Genomic DNA, 6000 nt, shown 5'->3' with positions numbered 1-6000 from the left:
CGGAGAATAGGGAACTGGACAAACACACTTTTCGACCCAAACGTGGTCTTCTATAAACTGACTATTAACAAAAAAGTTAGTAAAACCGGTTTTCCTAAAAATCAGGTAAAAACTCGTTTTCTATAAACTCAATGCTAATATTTGTTATCCAAACAACCACTAAGAGCATCTCCAGCCGCGTCCCCAACAGGCCCTTCCAGGCGATATTTGAGTGTCGGCGCTCAAAAATCGGTCTAGTCGCGTCTCCAGGAGCCTGTTTTTCGTCGGTTTGGGCTGAAACTGACGCCGGCGGATCCAGGCCGAACCCGGCGTGCTGGGGGTGCCTGGAGGCGTCGGGGCAAGCGATTTTGACGTGAACGAACTGCGGGCCTGGCGAGTCAGCGACACTTGCCTCGTCGTCCTCACAACGCCTCGGTTTCCCCCGAGGAATCAATGCCAAGGCTGCCGCCGGTCAGCCTTCCATTGATTCCTCACGCGCGGCGCGGCGACGCCCCTCCTCCCGCCACGGGTACACGCGACGCCCACCTCCGGCCGCTATAAAGCAACGCCTCCCCCTCGCCTGTGGCCACACCCCGCCCACACCGCCGAGCTCTACCTCTCTCTACTATTGCCCAGCCGCGACGATGGGCGAGCGATTCCCCGGCGATGGGGCGGCGGCCAATGTCTTCGGCCGCCGCTCGCTGCACGAGCGGGAAGCCCACTTGCTGTTCAAGGCCAACATCCCGGCGCCTCTCGACATGCACGCGCCGGGGCGGTGGAGACTCAGCGCCGGTGGCGTCCCCATCCCCCCGCTGCCCGACGTCACCGCGCGCGCCGACTACTTCGCCGACGAGGTCGACCGCGTGCGGGCTTTGTCGGTGTCAAAACCGGCGGATCTCGGGTAGGGGGTCCCGAACTGTGCGTCTAAGGTCGATGGTAACAGGAGACAGGGGACACGATGTTTACCCAGGTTCCGGCCCGCTCTATGGAGGTAATACCCTACTTCCTGCTTGATTGATCATGATGAATATGGGTATTACAAGAGTTGATCTACCACGAGATCGTAATGGCTAAAACCCTAGAAGTCTAGCCTGTATGATTATGATTGCCTCTACGGACTAAACCCTCCGGTTTATATAAACACCGGAGGGGGCTAGGGTTGCACAAAGTCGGTTACAGAGAAAGGAATCTTCATATCGTACGCCAGGCTTGCCATCCACGCCAAGGAGAGTCCTACCCGGACACGGGAAAGAGTCTTCAGTCTTGTATCTTCACGGCCCATCAGTCCGGCCCACGTACATAGTCCGGACGCCCAGGACCCCTTAATCCAGGACTCCCTCAGTAGCCCCTGAACCAGGCTTCAATGACGAGGTGTCCGACGCGTAGATTGTCTTCGGCATTGCAAGGCGGGTTCCTTCTCCGAATACTCCAAAGTAGCCTTGGAACATAGAAAACATATCCGGCTCTGCAAAACAAATACCACACACAACCGCAGAGAGTATAATATTTCACGAGTCCAATCTGCTGACAACTTTGGTAGCGTGACATCATGTCGCTGCCCGGTTATTATTTCGAACTGTTTCTTAACCTGCCACTCCACGCTTCAAGATGCGGTTTTCATTGGCACGTCTTGTCGCAGGAGAGATCGTGTCCCCTTATTGCGGGATTCTCATCAATACGGGTGTGGGTAACCCAACCGTTCCATTAGCACGATTCCTTGGGAATAGGCAGGTTTTAAGGCCTAGGAGGAGGCGTCTGATATTCATCGCCTTTATAAAGGGGCACAGACCCATCTTTCTCCTCTACGCTTACCTCTTCCTCAACCTTTCCAACCTCGAGTTCCAGCACCCAGGTTTCAACTTAATCGCTCCGAGCCTCTCAGTCATGTCCGGATCCAGCCCTCAAGGCCGGTGGATGGCCTCCTCTGTTGCAGAGGAGGATATCGCGAAGCTCCGGGCGGCAAGATACTTGACCGCGGAAATCCTCCACAGGCTCCCTGCAAAAGAGCAGGTTATTCCTACCCCCAGATCCGGCGAGAGGGTCGTATTCATCTCTCACTTCCTCCGGGGGCTAGGGTTCGCTCTCCATCCCTTCGTTCGCGGACTCATGTTCTATTACGGGCTAGATTTTCATGATCTAGCCCCGGACTCCTTTCTTCACATCTCGGCGTTCATCGTTATGTGCGAGGCCTTTCTCCGCATTCCCCCACACTTCGGCTTATGGCTCAAGACTTTTAATGTGAAGCCGAAGGTAATCGAGGGGGAGCAAGCGGAGTGTGGCGGCGCTACGGCGAGCAAACTCGCCAATATCCCTTGGCCAAAAGGCTCTTTTACGGAAACCTCCGACCTGTGGCAGCGGGAGAGGTTTTACATCACCGAACCCCGTGGTACCAAGTGGGCAGCTACAACTGCGTTCCGGTCTGGCCCTCCATTACAGCTTGCATCATGGATTAATAAGGGGCTGGACTGGGGATCGATCGACGAAGTGCAGACGCTTCAAAGCCGCATCCGGAGCCTCATCGAAAAGGACACCGGCCTCATCAACGTAATCCAAGTAATGCTAGTCCGCCGGGTCCTACCGTGCCAGCGATGGCCTCTCCGCATGTGGGAGTTCAGTCCATAAGGACCACGGACCCTTCAACACTTCTTCGGCACGACGCACGGAGGAATGTGGAAGTTATTCTTCGGGACACGAAAACAGTGGCCGGATACCACCGAGGACATCGGCCTCGACTGCAATCATCCGGATACCTCGGTAAGCACTCGACTCCCGAACACAGTTTAGTTAAATATCCCGCAACAATATACTGAGAAAACCATCTTCGACCAGGGCTGGATAAAGAAGGCGGAAAGAATTAGGTGTTCAGCCCCTCTTCCCGAAGACTCAGTTGATCCTGTGCTAAGAAGGATGCTGGCTTCGGTGCCATATCAAATGTCGGCGAAGGGGGACGAGGAGGAGGGCAAGAAGGCCAAAGGTGACCTCCATTCTAAAGGTGCACCAGACACTATGTCCGGGGAGATTGGAACTCCCTTTTCCGAAGGCAAATGAGAAGGAGAAACTGACATCCCTCCTCCCCATGGGAAGAAGAGGACCGCCTCCGAGGATTTGGAGGTAAAGTCCCCTAAGCGAGGGAAGATGTCCCTGTCAAGTGGTTCGGGTTCAGAAGACGACGTTGTCGCGCAGCTTCTCCATAAGGACAAACCCTTAGCTGAATCGTAAGTGAATCAGGGGTGCCTTAAACATATCTCGTTCCTTTCTGGTCACAAGGATAACATATGAAATATATGCTTGCAGTCCGGCATGCAGTCTTCCTCAACAGTCCTCCTCCTCGGGGGATCTTCTTCCGGAGATGATGGAAAGCGAGTCACCTCCGCATACCCACTCCCCAATAGGGCAGACGATTTTGAGGTGTCGTCCCGGAGGATCTCTCCCGATCAACAAGTGGCGCGAGGGACAATGAGGACCACACCCGAAGGTGTAACTTCGTCCGTCCAGGGTCTGGGACGTGCGGTCACCACGGGGACCAACAATAGAGGCCCCGGACTATCCAGTTTACAGCCGGAGATGACTCTAGGGTCGGGTAAACATATCCTTTTGAAGGGAGTCCGTACTCCCACAACCGCTTCCAGGAATCCGGAGGTGCCGGATACATTGATGGGCATGTTGCAACATGCGTCCGTCTCAGAGGAACATCGTGCCATAATGGGTATGGTGGTTGAGAGGATTCTGTCCGTGAAAAGCGGGTTGAATGAAGCATTCACGGGCCTGCTAAGAGGCTTCAAGGTACGTAATGTAATATTTTCAATTGTGCTCTATGCACAAAATGCACCTGTGTATAGATAGTAGCCCCTGAGGCTCTGGTTGGCGTCCAAAGGGAGGCAATCAGAGGATCGAAAAAGACATGCCCAGGAAATAACCAAACTAATTGGAACACGGGCTGTTACATCCCTGGCGACTGCCCACACTACAGAGGTTGCAGGTCTGAAGCAGAAACTTGACATGGCGGATGACGATAGCACCCTTATTAACAGGCGACTTGACGAGGCGCAAGGTATGTTTTGGGGCGGTCAGTATATGTATGTATAATAACATGAGCACAAAGCTGAGAATTACATACTGAGACATGCATAACTGCAGATAGTGCTGCCGCGGTTGAGACCCTTCGGGCTGAGCTTGCCCGAGCCAAGGAGCAAGCCAGGATGAGTAATATTGCTACCAAGAAGGCAGCTGAGGAGTTAAAGGCCGAACATGCTGCTCGGCTCCAGTGCGAGGAGAGAATATCTTCCATAGAGCGAGATCTAAAGGATGCCACTGGCAAATGCCAAGCACTCGAGGAGGAGAACAAGGCCAAAGTAGCCGAACTCGAGAAGGTCTTACAAGAGGCGAGAGAAGCACGATCCGAGTCTAGAGCGGCTCGGGAGGAGATCCGGCAAGCCGGGGAGATAGCGGCCGGTAAGCCCTTTCTATTACAGACTAAATTCGGCGATCCGAAGTATGCCCCGCTTAATCAAATGTGGAGCTCTCCGGACGCATTCTTGGACTTGCCGAAGAGTGTCTCCGATGCGGCGCAGTTTTACCAAGCGCAAGAAGGGTATGCAACGAAGAAGCTTTTCTGGTCACAATTCGACACGCCAAAGCGCCCGCTATTGCTGAACGAACAGATGGCCCAGTGGGCCGAGCTCCACAAGATATCCGGATCTGCCATGAAGGACGTCGTGGTCCGGCTGTGGCCGACTGAGCCTGTGCCGAATAGGTTATTTCGGTTTGGTGCAGCGACTTGTGGATGTGGTCCCACGTATCAACGCCGTGAAGCGATCAATGTGCATTGAAGGTGCACGGATGGCCTTTGCCCGTGTCAAGACGTATTGGGCAAAGATGAAGGCCACCGATATTGCAGCGAAGAGTCCACCCGGGGGCAAGGACAAACACGCGCCGGAGCATTATTTTGAAGATGTCCTAGAGGGCGCCTGCTTGATACAGGGTCAGTGCTCAAAGAATATGATCTTTGAGTGAATGTACCAAAATTGTAAAAACAATATTATAATATATTAAGGCTACGCTTTTTATACTTTTGCCTAAAAGTTTTGGTTCCTCCTGTGCGGCCGTTTTTGTATAATCTGAAAGTTTTCCGGTCGTCGGCTTCGGCCCCCTCGCATAAAATACGGGGGTGTTCGGAAAAGCACTTGATCACTCTTGACCCAACGTCTTGGTCCGTGAAGGAGGTGTCAATGCGGTGAACTAGGCAATCAGACTATAGGGCTTTAACACTTTCACTTAGCCATAGGAGTTTGACGGTGGGTCTACGATATAGCCCCTGGTATGTACGCGGTTATCCCAATACGGTGCGTTACATAGGTGACCTTAAGAACGGTCCTTCGTGTAATATGGAAAGAATCGCGAAAGATTTTGATAAGTCATCGAGTGGTTGACCAGCTCTCGCCGCATCATGACAGTCAGTTTTCGACTTTCTCTAATGAGGTGCTTGACCAGATGAACCGGGACACAATCGCAGTAGTTCTCCCTTTACTACCCTAGCCGATAGAGCAGAACGTAAGGTAGTAAGCACAGGAGCCGGACAACCCAGCTATTGACCAAAGACATGATTCGGAGCTAATGCATATAAGGCCAAACTCATGACGCCGAAGTGTGCTATAAAGCTGTTCGGACTTGTCGGCAACTCAATTTGTTCCCATATCGAGCCCCTAGCAATTTGTGCCGAGGTGCGTGTGTGAAACAACCGAAGAGGCAAAATCCAGTTCTTTTAGAAAGAAGTGAATACTGAATACGGATTATGTTCACTGGGACCTAATTGATATGTCAATCGCCATCTTACAAAGAATAACGCCACAATCCAGGCTATTTGACATGCCGGGGGTCGAAGGCTGAGGGAAAAGGCACTTTACAGGCTCGAAATAGAGAGTGCGGTCTACAAAAAATTATTTTGACCTCCTGTCACACGTCTGCGCCGCCTTGCCTCGGTGAAAGGACTCCTTAACAGGAATAGCCTTTGGTAAGTGTACG

Source organism: Triticum aestivum, chromosome 2D (assembly GCF_018294505.1).
Source record: "Triticum aestivum cultivar Chinese Spring chromosome 2D, IWGSC CS RefSeq v2.1, whole genome shotgun sequence".
Taxonomy (NCBI): Eukaryota; Viridiplantae; Streptophyta; class Magnoliopsida; order Poales; family Poaceae; genus Triticum; species Triticum aestivum.
This window is presented reverse-complemented; position numbering follows the sequence as displayed.